Here is a 20,710-nt window from a genome sequence, read left to right as displayed (position 1 = left end):
TGATACTGACAAGTAAATTTTAGATGGGAATCCAATGTGTTCACCCATTCTTGGAATGCAATACATGTTGCTTCAGATTTAAAAATTATGAGCAAATCATCAATGTATCTTTTAATCAGAATGATGTCATTTGTAAAGGGGTTAGATTCAGAAAAAAAATGTTTGTTTTCAAAGTCAATCATGTGAATATTTGCTACCGATGGGGCCAATGCCGCGCCCATAGCAACCCCCTTGGTTTGGATGTAGAAGTCATTTTTATACCTGAAGAAATTATTTTCAAAAACAATATCCAGTAATTGGATTAAAAAATAATAAGGAGGGGTTTGTTCTTGTCTGGAACGTAGTAAATTTTCAATGGTCCCTCTTATGGTCTCTAGTGGGATATTAGTGTAGAGAGAACCTACATCGAGTGTTGCCAGGATCGCTCCTCTAGGCACGGGAAGGTCTTCCAGTTTAGCAATAAGATCTTTAGTGTCTCGGATATATGTGGTGGTGGCAGTGGAGTATTCAAATATAAATGAGTCTAGGTACTTGGATAAGGGTTCAGTGAGTGAACCAACAGCTGAGACAATAGGACGGCCCGGGGGTGGTGTGATATTTTTATGGATCTTGGGGAGAGTGTAAAAGATAGGGACCCGTGGATTTTTACAAAGTAGGAACTCGGCGGTTTGTATAGAAATATAATCTAGCGCTAGAGCCTCATTGACCGTGATACGAATAAGGTTAGAAACTTTCTGAGTGGGATCATAACTAAGAGGTAAATAATATCTTCTGTCGGCCAATTGCCTGTTTATTTCCCGTTCATAAGTGACTGTGTCCATTAAGACAATAGCCCCTCCTTTGTCCGCAGGTTTAATTGTGATGGAGCGGTCATTCGCCAAGTTATGAATTAGCTCTTGTTGTTCTCTAGTTATATTATGTCTAGTAGGGATATGACGTTTTTCCAATCTATCTAAGTCTTTTATAATTTCATGATGAAAAGCTTCTATCCTAAAATCCTGGTTATGGGGGATGAAGGTTGATTTGGTTTTAAAAGGAGTACTAGTGTCCAAGGTATCAGTGTTGGACTGAAATAATAATTTTAGTTTCAGTTGACGAATCATTTTATACACATAAAATCAAACGTTTTGACAGAAAAACCAAATATCCACAAACAAAAAACGACACTACTATTCCAGATGAGAACAGTAGCATTTCCAGCAGAGGATCATCAGAATCAACATCTGAGTTTAGACAATTAAGACCCAGACAACATACACAGTATGACCCTCACAGGCGCAGGGGCAGAGGGAAGAACAGATAACTGTCGTTAATCTGTCAAGCCGGATACTCTCCTCGGATGAGTTGAGAGTACTCAGTTTAGGCTTAAATTTTGCCCCCACCCAAAAATATTCGGCCCTAAGCACTCGCATTGATGTGTATAAAATGATTCGTCAACTGAAACTAAAATTATTATTTCAGTCCAACACTGATACCTTGGACACTAGTACTCCTTTTAAAACCAAATCAACCTTCATCCCCCATAACCAGGATTTTAGGATAGAAGCTTTTCATCATGAAATTATAAAAGACTTAGATAGATTGGAAAAACGTCATATCCCTACTAGACATAATATAACTAGAGAACAACAAGAGCTAATTCATAACTTGGCGAATGACCGCTCCATCACAATTAAACCTGCGGACAAAGGAGGGGCTATTGTCTTAATGGACACAGTCACTTATGAACGGGAAATAAACAGGCAATTGGCCGACAGAAGATATTATTTACCTCTTAGTTATGATCCCACTCAGAAAGTTTCTAACCTTATTCGTATCACGGTCAATGAGGCTCTAGCGCTAGATTATATTTCTATACAAACCGCCGAGTTCCTACTTTGTAAAAATCCACGGGTCCCTATCTTTTACACTCTCCCCAAGATCCATAAAAATATCACACCACCCCCGGGCCGTCCTATTGTCTCAGCTGTTGGTTCACTCACTGAACCCTTATCCAAGTACCTAGACTCATTTATATTTGAATACTCCACTGCCACCACCACATATATCCGAGACACTAAAGATCTTATTGCTAAACTGGAAGACCTTCCCGTGCCTAGAGGAGCGATCCTGGCAACACTCGATGTAGGTTCTCTCTACACTAATATCCCACTAGAGACCATAAGAGGGACCATTGAAAATTTACTACGTTCCAGACAAGAACAAACCCCTCCTTATTATTTTTTAATCCAATTACTGGATATTGTTTTTGAAAATAATTTCTTCAGGTATAAAAATGACTTCTACATCCAAACCAAGGGGGTTGCTATGGGCGCGGCATTGGCCCCATCGGTAGCAAATATTCACATGATTGACTTTGAAAACAAACATTTTTTTTTCTGAATCTAACCCCTTTACAAATGACATCATTCTGATTAAAAGATACATTGATGATTTGCTCATAATTTTTAAATCTGAAGCAACATGTATTGCATTCCAAGAATGGGTGAACACATTGGATTCCCATCTAAAATTTACTTGTCAGTATCACAAAAAAGAAATTCCATTTTTGGATGTAGTGGTTTACATTTCAAATAGAAACACCTTGGCATTCAAACCATATAAGAAATTAACGGATTGTTACTCCCTACTCCATTACTCTTCAAGTCACCCTTCTCATTTAAAAAGAAATTTACCATACGGACAGTTAATCAGACTGAAAAGGAATGCTACAGACAAGAGAGACTATAGAAATGCGGCTCATCAGCTAGAAAAAGCTCTCGTTAACCGGGGCTACCCTAATTGTATCATACAGGACGCATACAGACGTGTAGACGGTCGCAATCGAAAAAATTTGCTTGAAACACGGTCTGATAGCATTAAAAACAGAAAACCCAGCCGCCTGGTCATGGGGATGGATTTCACACCCCTGGCCAGCCACATTAGAAACATTATATATAAACATTGGCATATTGTGGAAGACATACCTGGCTGTAAAGATCCCCCCCTTTTAGGGTTGAGGAAGAAAGGAACTTTGTGCAATCAATTGGTCAAAGCTGATTGTTTGGAATCACCATCCATTGTCACTAAAGGCCACTATAGATGCGGCTCATGCAATATGTGCCCCTACAGTTTACAAGTAAAAGAAATAAAAAGTGAACATATGCAGTTCACTTTTAAAATCAACTCCATGACCACATGCAACTCCAAGAACGTAGTTTATTGCATACGGTGCCCTTGCAACAAACTGTATATAGGCAGCACCACGCGGGCACTAAAGGTACGTATAGGAGAACACAGATCACGCATCCGCAATAAAGTGATGGAAGCCCCTCTTACACCTCATTTTTTACAAATGAAACACAGTGACTCCGATTTAATGTTTTTTGGCTTATGGCAGTACACACCCAAGAAATACCACAAGCAGGATATCCTAAAAATATTGAGACAACAAGAAACTAAATTGATTTTTATGTTTAAGACATTACAACCGGACGGTTTAAACTCAGATCTTGACCTTTCTGTATTCATTTAAACGAACACACTAGCAGTATAACATACAGTAATCATAGAGATACTGTAAGTGTTATCAGTACTCACATTCTTCTGCCCCCTCCTAATTGTCATCTTTAATTATTATCACCTGTGAACCAACTTTTTGTATATAAGTGTGCTCCAAACACAGGATATTTGCTTAGTCAATACATGCTCAAATCAAAAATACTCTGAATACAAGAAATGTAAGTATCTCTTTATGTGTACATGTATTTTAGAAATTGTATTACTGTATTATTTCAAACAATAATTTGAATTTGATTTGTATTACCAGTGAATATGTAAATGAGAGAACCTTTAGAAAAAACACCTGAGCATTGTGGCCTAAGCCAAGATAAGTGGTTTCATACAAATTGTAAGTACTGTTTTTGATATTTGTTCTGTTTATATGTATATTAGTGTCTTAATTCGAATACTAATAAGACCTGGTTTATACCACCAGTGAATGCACTAAACATAAAAGTACAAGGAGAACTACTGAAGAAGCCCGTCATATGGGCGAAACAGGCAAAAAAACGCCGGCAGCCTGTCTACTACCATTGACACCTCGTTCGACCTGCTGCCACTTGCTGACCGCTAGATAGCCTCAAAGACTATAAAGACTGGTTTGCCTTTAATTTGTACATGCTATCTGTTTAACGTTTGATTTTGGCTCTTGTGTCAGCACTTGTATATGGTTCTCTTATTGTTTTCTCTTTGGATTAATAATACTTGATTGAAACTGGATTGAATTTGGTGCCTTTGCGTGCTGCTTGTTTTATTTTGGACTTTTGAAGAAATTGGCAGCATTAGCCCATCATCTTTGTTTTTGTTGTACCTATGGCTTCTGGCACTCATGTGTTTGGTTACACTGAAGAAGAACAATCCCGCATTGTAGGGGATTTTCCCTTGGATGAGGAAGAAGGGAGGGACATGGTGAATGTTTTAGAGGATTTAATGGACTTGGGGAGGAAAAGAACTAGAGCATATTCACATGCATCTACGCTCTCGGAATATGTTAGATCCAATATGATTCCAAGGGGATTAAGGGTTCTTAAACAACCCAGTCTTTACAAAGGAGATGAAGAATTTGTCATGAAATGGACTGGTATACTCAATAGATGCGCCATTGATTTAATGTTACTAATCATCGAAAAATCTAAGTCCGAAATGAACAAATTTGACCATGAAATAGAGAGGATTAAAAAAGATTTCAAGAAGGAAAGTGACAAAACCACATTTGATAGAGAAATAAAAATTTTTGAAGATTCTATTAATGAATTTAGTAAAGAGTTAAAATTATACAAAAGGAAAAAATTCAATAGAGATAAAGATGATTATGCAAACAATAGAGTGTACAATTGGTCTAAATATGAAAATAGAAACAATAGGTTTTTTGACAGAAAAACCAAATATCCACAAACAAAAAACGACACTACTATTCCAGATGAGAACAGTAGCATTTCCAGCAGAGGATCATCAGAATCAACATCTGAGTTTAGACAATTAAGACCCAGACAACATACACAGTATGACCCTCACAGGCGCAGGGGCAGAGGGAAGAACAGATAACTGTCGTTAATCTGTCAAGCCGGATACTCTCCTCGGATGAGTTGAGAGTACTCAGTTTAGGCTTAAATTTTGCTCCCACCCAAAAATATTCGGCCCTAAGCACTCGCATTGATGTGTATAAAATGATTCGTCAACTGAAACTAAAATTATTATTTCAGTCCAACACTGATACCTTGGACACTAGTACTCCTTTTAAAACCAAATCAACCTTCATCCCCCATAACCAGGATTTTAGGATAGAAGCTTTTCATCATGAAATTATAAAAGACTTAGATAGATTGGAAAAACGTCATATCCCTACTAGACATAATATAACTAGAGAACAACAAGAGCTAATTCATAACTTGGCGAATGACCGCTCCATCACAATTAAACCTGCGGACAAAGGAGGGGCCATTGTCTTAATGGACACAGTCACTTATGAACGGGAAATAAACAGGCAATTGGCCGACAGAAGATATTATTTACCTCTTAGTTATGATCCCACTCAGAAAGTTTCTAACCTTATTCGTATCACGGTCAATGAGGCTCTAGCGCTAGATTATATTTCTATACAAACCGCCGAGTTCCTACTTTGTAAAAATCCACGGGTCCCTATCTTTTACACTCTCCCCAAGATCCATAAAAATATCACACCACCCCCGGGCCGTCCTATTGTCTCAGCTGTTGGTTCACTCACTGAACCCTTATCCAAGTACCTAGACTCATTTATATTTGAATACTCCACTGCCACCACCACATATATCCGAGACACTAAAGATCTTATTGCTAAACTGGAAGACCTTCCCGTGCCTAGAGGAGCGATCCTGGCAACACTCGATGTAGGTTCTCTCTACACTAATATCCCACTAGAGACCATAAGAGGGACCATTGAAAATTTACTACGTTCCAGACAAGAACAAACCCCTCCTTATTATTTTTTAATCCAATTACTGGATATTGTTTTTGAAAATAATTTCTTCAGGTATAAAAATGACTTCTACATCCAAACCAAGGGGGTTGCTATGGGCGCGGCATTGGCCCCATCGGTAGCAAATATTCACATGATTGACTTTGAAAACAAACATTTTTTTTCTGAATCTAACCCCTTTACAAATGACATCATTCTGATTAAAAGATACATTGATGATTTGCTCATAATTTTTAAATCTGAAGCAACATGTATTGCATTCCAAGAATGGGTGAACACATTGGATTCCCATCTAAAATTTACTTGTCAGTATCACAAAAAAGAAATTCCATTTTTGGATGTAGTGGTTTACATTTCAAATAGAAACACCTTGGCATTCAAACCATATAAGAAATTAACGGATTGTTACTCCCTACTCCATTACTCTTCAAGTCACCCTTCTCATTTAAAAAGAAATTTACCATACGGACAGTTAATCAGACTGAAAAGGAATGCTACAGACAAGAGAGACTATAGAAATGCGGCTCATCAGCTAGAAAAAGCTCTCGTTAACCGGGGCTACCCTAATTGTATCATACAGGACGCATACAGACGTGTAGACGGTCGCAATCGAAAAAATTTGCTTGAAACACGGTCTGATAGCATTAAAAACAGAAAACCCAGCCGCCTGGTCATGGGGATGGATTTCACACCCCTGGCCAGCCACATTAGAAACATTATATATAAACATTGGCATATTGTGGAAGACATACCTGGCTGTAAAGATCCCCCCCCCCTTTTAGGGTTGAGGAAGAAAGGAACTTTGTGCAATCAATTGGTCAAAGCTGATTGTTTGGAATCACCATCCATTGTCACTAAAGGCCACTATAGATGCGGCTCATGCAATATGTGCCCCTACAGTTTACAAGTAAAAGAAATAAAAAGTGAACATATGCAGTTCACTTTTAAAATCAACTCCATGACCACATGCAACTCCAAGAACGTAGTTTATTGCATACGGTGCCCTTGCAACAAACTGTATATAGGCAGCACCACGCGGGCACTAAAGGTACGTATAGGAGAACACAGATCACGCATCCGCAATAAAGTGATGGAAGCCCCTCTTACACCTCATTTTTTACAAATGAAACACAGTGACTCCGATTTAATGTTTTTTGGCTTATGGCAGTACACACCCAAGAAATACCACAAGCAGGATATCCTAAAAATATTGAGACAACAAGAAACTAAATTGATTTTTATGTTTAAGACATTACAACCGGACGGTTTAAACTCAGATCTTGACCTTTCTGTATTCATTTAAACGAACACACTAGCAGTATAACATACAGTAATCATAGAGATACTGTAAGTGTTATCAGTACTCACATTCTTCTGCCCCCTCCTAATTGTCATCTTTAATTATTATCACCTGTGAACCAACTTTTTGTATATAAGTGTGCTCCAAACACAGGATATTTGCTTAGTCAATACATGCTCAAATCAAAAATACTCTGAATACAAGAAATGTAAGTATCTCTTTATGTGTACATGTATTTTAGAAATTGTATTACTGTATTATTTCAAACAATAATTTGAATTTGATTTGTATTACCAGTGAATATGTAAATGAGAGAACCTTTAGAAAAAACACCTGAGCATTGTGGCCTAAGCCAAGATAAGTGGTTTCATACAAATTGTAAGTACTGTTTTTGATATTTGTTCTGTTTATATGTATATTAGTGTCTTAATTCGAATACTAATAAGACCTGGTTTATACCACCAGTGAATGCACTAAACATAAAAGTACAAGGAGAACTACTGAAGAAGCCCGTCATATGGGCGAAACAGGCAAAAAAACGCCGGCAGCCTGTCTACTACCATTGACACCTCGTTCGACCTGCTGCCACTTGCTGACCGCTAGATAGCCTCAAAGACTATAAAGACTGGTTTGCCTTTAATTTGTACATGCTATCTGTTTAACGTTTGATTTTGGCTCTTGTGTCAGCACTTGTATATGGTTCTCTTATTGTTTTCTCTTTGGATTAATAATACTTGATTGAAACTGGATTGAATTTGGTGCCTTTGCGTGCTGCTTGTTTTATTTTGGACAACGATATGTTGCAGCTGATGGCAGGGAAAGCGTCAGACACAAGTTCCCAGTGTCAAGTGGCCCCTACTCCAGCGATAACATTTTGAACAAGATCGATGGCCGCCATCTTGTTGAGAATCTATGTTGTCTCCATTGGGATGGTCCAGGCTGCTGCCAGGAGGGTGTGGGGATTCTTTAAAGATGGCGTCGAGCTCTGTGAAATTCAACAGGCAGCAGCAAGGAAGGGTAGTGATGTGGAGAGCATCACCTGTTGAACGCCTGGCTGCAGGATGCAGCTGGTGAATGATTGAGGGTGAAAAGTGAGAAACCAGTAAAATTTTTGCCTCTGTGCATAGAATCATAGGGTTGGAAAGAGGGATCACAAGGGCCAATGCAAGAATCTTTTGCACAACTCAGGGCTTGAAACCAAGGCTCTTGAGATTAAGAGTCTCATGCTCCACTGACTGAACAGAGAGGTATTCTAGCAGCATAGTCACTGTCTCTGTGTGCAACTGCTGCAGGTGGTGCGTGTCAGACATGCTCAGAGGCACTCTTTTCTTCTTTACGTCCCAATACTAAATGGAACTTAAGGAACTTCCTCCTCCCCTTGCCCGCAAACGAAAAACAGGGATGGGGAGATTGTTACCTGCATGCATTTGCAAAAGCAACCTGATTTACAATGCAATAAGATTTGTTATAATAATAATAATAATAATAATAATAATAATAATAATATATTTATACTCCGCCCATCCGGCTGGGTTTCCCCAGCCACTCTGGGTGGCTCCCAACATATTAAAAACAGAATAAAACATCAAACATTAAAGGCTTCCCTTATTTACTGTATTTCATTCCTATCCTACGTTTCCTACAGGGAGCTCAAAGCGGTGTTGTACATAGGGCTCTCCTTCCTCACCCCATCCTCCTTCACGGCTGGGTGGGAATTTGAACACTGGTCTCCCCAGGTCCTGATCCAGCCACTGTAACCAGCTACACAGCAAAGCCACCGATTTACTGCCGAATCATGGAATTGATTGGAAGGGACCCTGACGATCATCTAGTCCAACCCCCTGCAATGCAGGAATCTTTCACCCAACATGGGGCTCAAACCCATGACCCTGAGATTAAGAGTCTCATAGTCCTTGGTACTTTTATGATCGCCCAGAATGAGCAAACTATATAACATGATGGTTTTTAGGATGGTCACAGGCTGTGCGTTTGCAGCCTGTTGGCATTTTTGCACACACAGAAACACACACACACACCACATAAAATTGTCGTTGGCATCTGTGAGTAGAGCAACACCTTGTGCAACTGAACTCTGGCCCCGGAAGCTTATAACGCGGCAATAAAAATGTTCTTTTTTTAAAAAAAAAGATGCCACACGAGGTGTTTGACACTGGAACTACCTGCCACAAGACTTGTAGGACTCTCTCTCTCTCTCTCTCTCCTTCCTTGGATCTTTTCAAGCAGAGGTGGGATGCCCACCTGTCATGGATGATCTAGCTGAGATTCCAGCATTGCAGGGGGTTGGACTAGATGACCCTCGGTGTCCCCTCCGACTCCACAATGCCGCGACTCTTTTGAGATGCTTCCTCTGCCTCCCTCAGCTAGCGGTGGCTTATTTGTCGCTGGCAAAAGCTTGCGGGCGGAAGCTTGAGTTTGATGGGCGGGAAATGGTTCGTTAGTGGGTCTTTTTTTAGGAAACGGAGAGGGAAGGTGAGAGAGGTGCGGGGGGGGGGGATTTCAGGAAAGGGGCGGAACGATAAGGGAGGGGGGCGGGTCCTTCCCGTCCCGCCTCCTGTTTCTTGTACATTCAAGGCTTTCTCCAGCAAGCATCCCCCTCCCTCCCTCGCCTCCTCCGTCTTCAATTTGCTGCCGACGGCGGATCAGGCAAGATTTCAGAGGCTGCAGGCTGCATGAATGGGTAGGAGCCCTGCTGCGGAGCTATGCAAAACGTGTGCTTGCTTTTAAAACCATTATATATATTTATATATGAAAACCAGCCTCCAAAGTCACATCCCTTTTCAAGCCTGCCCCAGCTTGCGCCCAGCTTGCTAGCAGGGGGGGCATGCGCTGCATTTGGACAAAAAAAGGGGGGGGGAATGGCCGGGGGTGGCGGCGGCGGCGGCAGAAATAAGCGCACACTATGCATCTCGGACATCTATGCAGAAAAGGGCCAGCGAGCGTCGGCTTCCCTCTTCCCTCCCCCACCTTTAACCTTTTAGCCTTCCCATCCTAACTGTTGAATGCAGCAAAGGCAGCAAGAGTCTGAATTGTCGTGCAAGAGGGTGTGTGTGTTTGTGGAGGAGAGTTGTTTTGCAATTTCCAAGAAAGGGGGGGGGAAATATACATATATATATATATATTAAAAACTCTGCTTCCTTCTTCTCCTTCTCAGGTTTTCTGCGTTTCAGGTTTTGAAGGGTTTGCAGAAGCAACTAATGACCCAAACCTAGACCTGTCTACTCGGAAGTAATTCCGTGGGGCTTACTCTCAGGTAAGCGGGACATGGGGTTGCAGCGAGCCTTACCTGGGAGTAAGCCCCGCTCAAGCAGGGCTTATCCCTTGACGAGGCATGCATACAGGGTTACTCCGCTCATAGGCATTGGGGTGGTGGTGTGGTCTGGGAGTTGGGGGGGGGCGTTGGGCACGTGCAGTGGGGTTTGAGTGCTGGCAAGTTGCTTGTGTGTGAGAGAAGGGTTTTGGTGCGATGCAATATGTCCTTAGATGCCTTCTCTGGAGCAATGGCCAAATCTGCGAACCAGCAAGCCCCTACTCCCCACCCACCCTGCTCACTCTCTAGAAACAGTAAGGATATGAATGAAATCACTCCCTACTTTAAAAGCAAAAAAAGAAATGCAAGCGAGCAAGCTAGCTAGCTTATAAGCCACCCAGTTGCATCTTTTTTTGGGGGGGTGGTGGTGGTTGTGGATGTGTTATGTTTTCTTTTTGTACCTCCCAGCATGGATTCTCTCCCCCACAAAAAAAAAACCTCCTAGAGGAGGGGCCAGCACAAGAAGAGACAGATGTTTGGGTGTGTGTGTGTGTGTGTCCCCCTTTCTTTTTTGGTTTGGCCGATTCTGCTTGTCAGGGGTGAAGCTGGAAGGGCAAGGCAAAAGAGCAAGAGCTTGGGGTATATGAAGCATTGCGGGCTGGTTGTTTTTTTTGGGGGGGGAGTTGTTTTTGTTTTAAAGAAAGAGACAGAAAAGGGTTTGCGTGTTATCCTCGGGGGGGGGGAGTTAAGGCTTTTGTGCCTTGTGCCATTCTGAAAACCCACGCGCCCTTTTTGCCTTTTATTTTTGTTATTTGTTTTTAAAGGGGGGGGAGAGCTGGTGGTGGTGAGTTGGGTTGCTAGGGAGTGGAGGTGATGGTGACAGAACAGTCTGATTATGCAAGTTGATCAGCGGCTGTATTTATATACAGCTTCACCCAGGCAGGCAACTATATTCTGTCCACATCAAGTCTAATCTGTAATAGCTACAGGGTGTCTGTTTCTCTTGCTGGCGAGGAGGGGGGGTCGCCAAAGGGTAGGCTGCTTCATGAAAGAGCGATGGAGAAGATTTTAACTTGCTTGCTCATTAAATAGAGATCGGCAAACATGCAATGGAATAGTCTCCCATCAGTCCCGTTTCATGACTCTTCCTCCCCGCTGGCCCCCCCCCGCCCCTTTTGGTCCTCCGTCTCCCAATATATGTGCAAATCCAGGCTGAAAAAGGGACACTTTGGTTTTTTAATTTGTTGTTGTTGTTGCTGCTGCTGCCTACTGCTGCTGTTGTCTAACCCTGGCTTCCTGTAATTCACTGCAGGCAGAACAAAGCTCTGTCACAAACTGTGCTTCCTGGCTGTCGCCTCCCGCCTGTAAGCGGCCGAACTGTTCGCCTCCTTGATATCATCATGCAGAAAAGGATGAGCGAGACGCAATGAGAGATTCAGGTAATGCCACCGAAAATACGTTCCGTATCTGTTGCTGCGTTAATGCTGCTATCTCTGAGCAACGCCATGCGCAGAGATCTTGTTGAACTCAGGGCTCTGTGTCTGTGGTTGCATCACCGCTGATTTTTTTAACTGAGCAATGCAATACAGTTCATCAACACATACTGTAAATGAAGCTGGAGTAGAGACTGGTCTCTCTTCCTCTTAAAATGCCTGTCAAAGGAGGCAAATGTTCAGCAGTCTGATGGGCTGCTCCCCCCCCCCAAAAAAAGCTCTTCTGCTTTGACAATGGCAAAGAAATGAAAGCAACTTGAAATCTCTCTTCCTTGTCCATCTATTTACGGAAAAAAATTCTGGTTTTGTTAAAATGGGGGGGAGGGGAGGAGGATATACTTTGTTTCATTAGGAAAGGTTGCTGAGAGAAAGCAAACCGGATTTTAAAAGGTAAACCGATGACAGTCGCTGTGGTGTTTTGTTCCAACAGGCAATTTCACCGAAGTGACTTTCTTTGGAAACAATTCAATCTTTTGCTGGAATAGGCTCGAAAATTGGTAAAAAATTTGAATGCAGCAAAGTTGGGGTGGGGGAGTGGGGGAATGCAAGGGGTGTGTTTGTCCAATATATGGTAAAGGAAATAAAAACAAAGAAAGCTGAGCTTTTATTTGTTAATTAAGCTGTCAAGCCTTTGAATTCACAAACGCGTTTCATTATTGTCTTGGCAAATTATTTATGATTTGTTATTTCTCTTTGTCCTTCCTCAATCGACGGTTCCAGGTTTGAAGAATCTTGCTCATGCCTTTTGAATTATTTCCTTGGCATGATTCTGTAACATACATATTTTTTAAATCTGCAGGCTTCACTATGTATACGGGTCTTCTGCAACCTTTGTACCCAGGTTGAGGTCACAGTTCCCTCCAAGGGATTATCACCAGATCTCCTCTCGCTGATTTTCTTTTCAGTACCATTCTTGTCATTGTGCTTCTGCACACACTGAGTCTTGTATTGGTCCATTTTTTTAAAAAATACTGCTCTTTCTTAGGAACTTTTTGTGGGGAGAATTGAGGAGTCTTGCAACATTTTCATTAAAATAAATTAATTAATGTACCATTAATAAGAATGCAACCAGAACCTGGATCCACCCCCTCCCCCACTCCTCCTGTGCTTCTTTCCCACCTTGTGCCTTCATTTGCAATAAAATTAAGGAACTCGGGGGAGAGCTTAGGTAAGTGGATAATTCGTAACAGCTGCCGCTTTTCCAAGGTGACATTTCTACAGCTGTCAAGGAAAGCAGAGAGAGAGAGAGAAAAAAAACTTTGGGTGCAATCTGTAATGCGCTGCTCCTAGGCATTGAAATAACTATGACCTGCCTGGGACCTGTTCTTAGTGTATTATATGGTCCAAACTGGAAAGTGTTCAGGGGGAAATATGGAGGTAGTTTGTAATGAGCTCTCTGAAAACCAGTAACCTTGTGCTGTGGGAATGTATTGGCAGTCCAAAACTTGGTGTGAAGGTTCACATCTCAGTGGCAACAATCTCAAATGAATTTTGTGAATGTCTGAAAGCAGACCTATTTTCCTATTCCACCCCCCCCCCCCCGGTTATCACTAGTGAATGCTGACAAGCTCATCCGGGTGACTGGCATCATTTCCTGGTGTGTCTCCGGGTTCTTTGAATAGTCACGAGGTCTGTGGAGAGTTCACCAAATTGTAAAAATTCACATAATGCAGAGATGAAACCCTGTACTGAAAATGGTTGCGTTTCACAGTTCATGATGTGATTTCCATTAACTTTAATGGAATTAAAGGTCATCAAAGCACACAATGCAGCAACCTAGCTGAAGCTAATGCAGTTCTGGATCTGGCCAATGCCTGGATGGGACACCACCTAGGAGCTTTGTGCAGGAGCTTGCTAGAAGAAAGGTGCAAGAGAAATATTAGAGTAAGAGCTTCTGTGGTTTAGGGTGAGTGCATAAGTCGTAGTCTGCATTTGCATGTGATGCTAAGCCATAGATGAGCCGCAGCAGAGGTGGTTTTAGGGTGGTGCAACCAGGGCAGCCATACTGTAGGGGGCGCCACAACAACGTTGTAGGACAGAACTCGAGAGGTGGTGTGTGTGTGTGTGTGTGTGTGTGCCAAATTGTAGTGTCTCACAGGGCGCCACCAAAATTTGAGAGCCCCAAGTCTGCCACTGACCACAGTGAACCTTTGGCTCACATTCCTCCTCCTCTTGAGGAGCTTTCACTTGAACCACAGTTGAACGTTATGTCCGTCATGGTTGATCTTACAGTTTGCTGAAACAAGCCAGCCGTTTTAAACTTTGGCTTGAAGTTGGCTTGTTTCAGTGAGCCATTCTTATCTGGGTTTGCATGTCACAGCAAACTGTAGTTAATCTGTGGGAGAGACCTTCTGAACTCCCTCTCTGGAGGCCCAGTGGAGTGGCCAAGGGCAGGGAAGGCATACAAACCTATGGCTCGCTGTTACAGATCCTCATAATACTAAACTGTGGCTTACTGTGCTACACCAGGAATGTGCTGGTGCTCAGAGAGGAGTTGGTAGCCTCCCCGGTCTGTACTTCTGCCGTGCTTTGATTATATCGTAAGCCAAATCTTGATGGTGGTGTGAGAGGGAAAAAGACCAGATAGCAGACGTAGTGGCTCCATGGAATCGTGGCAACCCCTTATTTGGCTTACTGTAATGTGCAACCAAGGCCTAAGTGTAAATGAGGCCATAGCTTATTTTCTGACTCTGTACTAACTTGATTTCAACATTTTTAGACTCGCTGTGGTTTAGCTGTCCCCCAGATGTAAGAAACTTTGCTTGCACAACTCTCAGGTTTTGCGCGAGGACGGAAGTCACTCGAGCACATAATTTCTGTTTCAGTCCTGTTTCATCACCTGTCTAAAACTTGAAATGTATGTTGGGCAGTTTCGTTGTCCGGACCACATGCGTTGGTTGTCTCGTGTGGGTGTGGGTGGGTGTGGGTGGGTGTGTATGCAATTGGAACTGTTTGTTATGGGGCTGAAAATGTTTGTTATGGGATTGGAGCTGTTTGTTATGTGGCAAACACAGGTTTCCCAACTTTGGGTTTGCCTTGTGATGCCAATGCAGGGCAGGGAAATTTTTCAGGAGAGGATTAGCAGGTGGGAAGGAGTTCTTGTGCTTCCACCCTACCAGTTCTCCTCTGCAAGTTCCCCCTTGGGTCAGTTTACTCTTTTTGCCTCCCTCCCTGCCTGTGTGCTTCTTCTGCACAGCTTCCTGATCTGGGTGTGCTTTTTGACTGGAAAAAAGAGGCAAGGCTTGAGCAGTGATACCAGAAGCCACCTCTGGGACAGGTACTTCTGCTCTCTATATTGAGTGTGATTGAATGGTCCATTCATCCACAGAAAGGGAGTTGAACTATTCAGTCCAACATAAGCTGATGGGAAGTAGGCAGCACAACAGCAGTGACCCATTCAGAAGTGCAGTGGGCTTTGGGCTCCCAGAAACTTCTATTTCTTGTGTTGTGCTAGGAGTTCTCTTGTAGGGCACTCTAGCACAGAGTTTTGGAATTACATATACAGGTACTTTTGCCTTCTCTCCCTTTCACTCTGTCCCCCGATTTGTGAGCAGTGTTTACACTAGATGTTGCAAAGAAATGATGTGCTCGTGGACTATGGAGACATGCAACAACTTGGAAGATTTCCAGGGAATGATCTTGGCAAATTTGGTCACCCCACATGTCTGCTCGGTTTATGAAACATACCATACTTCACAGAGTTCCTGTTGTTAGTTCAGAGTATTTGCTCTTACAGGTAGAAGTCTACCTCAGGTTGTGGCAAGTAGCAGAGTTTGGAGATTTTTTGTCTCTCTCTTTTTCGTGCATGCAAATCCTACAGTCTGCAAAAACTCTGTGGCTGGTTTTGATCCCAGACTGCTCGGCTAACAGGAGGCTTTGAAACCCTTTTGCACCGCCTATCAAAGGAAACTGCATGAAGTGAAATGTATGTAAACCTCCGACTGAAAAGCTCCAGCTTCTTAAACTAATTATGTAGAAAGAGATTTTAAAAGATGAGTGATGTTTCCCAAGTATTAGCTACTGTGATTCTGCTGCAGAGCTGACCTCTTTCAAATAATCTCTCACGGTGTAGAGCTGGGTACATACCACACTAATCCTCTGGGGTAACAACTGTACCCTGTACAAGTAGACTGACTGACATTTTATACAGTCTTAAGACTGAAAGTGTTTGGGAACGAGCAAAGTTGGAACTGGGAAAATATTTCACAGTAGCCAAAGCCTTCCGACTAATTTGGAATCGCTGCCTCACTAGAGTACCTTTTAAAGCAGGGGTCAGCAAACTTTTTCAGTAGGTCCCTCAGACCTTGTGGGGGGCAGGACTATACTTTTTTTGGGGGGGGGGGGAATGAACGAATTCCTATGCCCCACAAACATCCCAGAGATGCATTTTAAATAAAAGGGCACATTCTACTCATGTAAAAACACGCTGATTCCCAGACCGTCCGCGAGCCAGATTGAGAAGGCGATTGGGCTGGATCCTGCCCCTGGGCCTTAGGTTGCCTACCCATGTTTTAAAGTATGGTGGGTTTTTAAAAATGCCGACAGCGAGGCAGAGAGGTGGAAGTGAGGGCAAAAGAGGAAGGAAGTTGTGATGAGATGGAGGACTGGTTTTCAAAGGCACAGTTGAGAAGCTGCAGAACAAATTTGGAGGAAGTGCGGAACAATTTCTCCCAGACATTCCAGGCAACAAGAGTTATTGCTTGCAAAGTGGGAGAAGCAAGAGTGGGTAGCTTTGCCTTTGCTATGTATGGTGATTATATTGGTTTTTTAATCATTTTTTGTTTTCGTTTTTAACACTTTTTGTTTGCTGCTATTGGATCCTTTGGGAGCAAAGGTGCAAAATAAGTAAACCCTAAGCGAAAACGATTTGTTTGTTGAAGACCATTAGAGGATTCTTCTGCATATTAGGCTGGGCTGCTTTATTATTATTTTTAAAGCAAGGCAATTTAAAGCATTAATTTAGGCTTCAATCCTATGCATGTTGGGAGCGATTGAATTAATTTTGGACTTAAAAACTGAGTAAACCTTCACAGAATGGGCTGCAATATCATGACTGAGTTTTGAAGTGTGATTTGTCTTTGTGTAAAAACGATCTGTGGAAAAAACTTTGATTCAGGTTTAACATCTGCATAACTCTCTTGAACAAGTTTGCAAGAAAAAACCTTTTAATTTGAACTAGTTTTTTTAAGGCTATTTTTAAAAATCAGTTTTAAATTATTATTATTATTAAAGTTAATACTTTTGAAGTTTTTAAGCTTCAAAATGTAATACGGTAGATTTTTATCCATCTATGAAACACAAGCGGTGGTTCAAATTTTGTATGATTGGAATGTCCTCTTGTCAAACCTCATAGCTGTTCCTACCCATAATAACTTCTTATGCTGTTCTTGAATAACACCAGCAGGCCACTTCAAGGAAGTTCTCTTCAAACGTTGACTCATCCTGAAAGTAAAAATTAATTGCAAGGTACAAAAGTTACTTCAGTGAAGAAAGAACATTTGCAAGTGATAGCTCAGGGGGCGATAGCTTAGTTATTTCTCGATCACAATTTTCACAGCAAGCTCTTTTCTTTTTACATCAGGTTAAGTGCAAATCATATTTCCGATGTACAGGCTGTGATTGGTGCTTATTAAGTAGCCGAAAGGGCACACTGCTTATACACAAGAGAGAGGTACAAGCTGGCTTAGGGAAGCCTAAGTTTGCAGAACTACAAAACAACAACCAACCAACAACAAAAACCTTTCAGGGGAAACCCCGAGGGGGAGATCCAAAAACAGGAGCTTGAATGTATTTAGCGGCTGTGGAATATTGGAAGCTGGCAGGGGGCAGAATGGATTGGAGTGTACTGGAGTAAGGCATAGGGAGGACTCTGGCTCCTACACCTTTAATAGTTGTGTAGAAGAGGTACAACATGACAATCTATACCTGCTGAAGTTCCTCTTAATGGTGCACGATGCCTGTTCTTTATTCTCTGTCTGCCCCAGGAAGGCATGGCTGGCTGAAACACAGAACAGCAGGCCTGCACAACTGCAATGTTAAAAATTCCGGGAGCACCGAAGATTAATGTTGACCAATGCAATGTTTTGGGCAGCAATGACCACTTGGAAGATTGCAGTTTTTCGTGTTTGTGGTCGCCGGTTGCTCAGGGGGCCCTTTCTGTAAACAGAACTTAAATGTTGTGACAGAGTGGAGGGATGTTGCATACAAACTCTAAAATTATATAAGGTCATGCCTGCATTTTCAGATTCTGATAAGATGACTTTGCATTCTTAATGCTAAACTGTTGGACTGTGCCAGGCTTACAAGCAGCCACTCTTCCTGGTTGACTATTATGGGTAAGAATTGCCCGTAGGCAATCAGGAGGGGAAGGTCTTGTAAATTGGGAGAGAGTTAGTCCTTTTTTTCTCCTGCTCCAGACCCTCAGATTGACACTGATGCATGTGTGGGCAAGCAGGGTAGATAACTCTTTTGTTGAGAGGGGGGGGGGACTGTTTTGGGGCTGAATTTATACCTATACCGCTGCAGGCAGAGGCTCACGTGCCTGAATGCTGTCTGCATGTGGAGGAAAATATATATATACAGAAAACAAATTGTATTGGAGAGAACATCCTAGTCTTATCTGTGTAGAGATCTTATATATATATAGGGGAGATGTCTATAATCCAGTGGTGTCCAAACCTTTTTCAAAGAGGGCCAGATTTGATGAAGTGAAGGGCCGTGAGGGCCGACTGAAGGGCCAACCAGAGTTGTTAACCTTTTTTTAGGATTGAAGTTGTTGAGTTTTTCCTATGATTTTACCCCAAAGTTGTTGAGCTTTTTTTAAGGTTGAAGTTTTTTAAAGGATTTCAAGAAATAAACTTTCACAGGGGTTGGATTAGGCCCCCAAATGGACTAATCTGATCCTTGACAAAACCTTTGGTCCTCCAGATGTTGCTGAACTACAACTCTCATCAGCCAATGGCAGAGGAAGATGGGAGTTGTAGTTCAGCAACATATGCAACGCTAGAGGTTCCCCATACCACACTGATGGCGAACCTATGACACGCGTGTCACCACTGACACGCATAGCCATTTTAGGTGACACGCGTCCGCGTGCTGAGATGAAACAGGTATCGGGCAAGTGAGGGCAACTTAAGGGCAGCGCAGCTTCAGCCGCTGCCAGCGAGCATGCTCGGCAGCTCCGTGCCACTCCTCTCTTTCCTCCCAGCACCGAGAAGGGCGGCGCGTGCATTGGGCGCGTCAGCAACCTCGCCTAGCCAATCCCCCTCCGCGTTTTTCAAGGCGGCGGCTGGATTGGTTGATCCGACCACTTCGCACAGGCGCTGGGGATTGGCCGCCCAAGAGCAGGCTGCGGAAGGCAGCACCGTCAAGCGCTTTGTGGAGGGAGAGATTGGACTTCGGTGCGCGTGCCCCTGCTGCTGCTGGCCACGCTGTGGGGCAGGGAAGCGCTCCCAGCTCAGGGGGTCCTGAGGCCGCTGCCGCTGCCATCCTCGCCGGCAGCGCCGCCACCGCCACCCTCTGCCTCCGCTGTGCCCAGCAGCCATGCCGCCGCACCCGCCCTGGGCAGCAGCGGTTCCCCCAATGGCGAGGCGGCACGGAGCAGCAAAGCGAGTGGGGTGGGCAGCGTGGCCACCACTGTGCCTGCCCCGTCTGAGCGCAACCAGCTCATGACCCAGCGTGCCCTCTCGGTCCTGGTCCTGGCCAGCGCTGCCCTCATCGTCTCTATTTTGTCATCCGGACCGTGTGACTTCTTCCCCAGAAATAGGTAGTTTTCATTTCCCCTTATTTTCAAGCCTAAGATTTTTGTCAAATAGCTTTTAAAATAATCTGTAGACTTGTGCACCCTGAAGATGCACCCCCCCCATCTGAGCCATTTTGGACTTTCCTCACAGAAGAGCTGTTTCATTGCCTCAATCCTTTTGGTGACTCTTTTCTGAGCCATACATATTTCGGCAAGGGAATAGGACAGGCGTGTCCAACAGGTAGATCATGATCTACCGGTAGAACACTGGACGTCTGCGGTAGATCACTGGTAGATCATTGGCTCCCCCCAAAGAAGCTGAACAGATGTGGCTCCCCTTTAAAAAATCTCAAAATTTTACTTCCTCCCTGAAAAAACTCAACAACTTTTATGCGAAGCTCCCCAAAATTGGCCTTTTTTTTAAAAAAGTTACCTGGTTCTTCTATTCCAGGGGTGGCCAACTCCCAAGAGACTGCGATCTACTCACAGAGTTAAAAACTGGCAGTGATCTACCCCCTTTTGGGGGGTTCAGGTCAAAAGTTTTTGAGCTTTTTTAGGAAGAGGGCTACGAGGAGGCACAGGCCCAACCCGAGCCCACATCCCCAGTGGCAGACCCGTTGGAGGAAGGCCTAAGCCCAGAGTCCTACTGGGAAAGACCTCTGGGTTTTGCCTTATTTTTTTCCTTTTTAATTTTTTTTAAACTTTAATAATTTTTTACCTCCCCTTTTTCCTTTTTTAAGGGGAAACAATTATACATTTTTTGTTATTTAGACTATAAATATCATGAAATTATGGTTTTTTTCTCCAAGTGACACCCCACCCGAGTTATGCTCGGTTTTTTGGCGAATTTTGACACACCGAGCTCAAAAGGTTGCCCATCACTGCCATACCACATGTGGCACAGTCCAATGTT

At 43.0% G+C, this 20,710-nt stretch overlaps 1 protein-coding gene across 9 annotated transcripts in view; it reads left to right on the top strand.

Moving 5' to 3' along the window:
• RNF152 (ring finger protein 152) overlaps nt 1-20,710 on the top strand; it is a 65,173-nt gene that overhangs the window by 8,046 nt on the left and 36,417 nt on the right. Inside the window, exons 1-4 of one of the 9 annotated variants that reach the window (XM_088676222.1) lie at nt 9,925-9,993; nt 10,468-10,566; nt 11,876-12,002; nt 12,487-12,553. The gene's annotated coding sequence lies outside the window, so the exon portion shown is untranslated. Of the gene's footprint in view, nt 1-9,876; nt 10,025-10,161; nt 10,358-10,467; nt 10,567-11,066; nt 11,203-11,875; nt 12,003-12,486; nt 12,554-15,117; nt 15,334-20,710 lie in introns of those variants that run through there. The other 8 variants (XM_088676219.1, XM_035125469.3, XM_088676221.1 and 5 more) reach the window with 8 other exon arrangements.

This window comes from Zootoca vivipara, chromosome 8 (assembly GCF_965207765.1).
Source record: "Zootoca vivipara chromosome 8, rZooViv2.hap1.1, whole genome shotgun sequence".
NCBI classification, from domain to species: domain Eukaryota; kingdom Metazoa; phylum Chordata; class Lepidosauria; order Squamata; family Lacertidae; genus Zootoca; species Zootoca vivipara.
The sequence above is the reverse complement of the archived record's forward strand: the minus strand, read 5'-3'. Positions and strand labels throughout refer to the sequence as shown.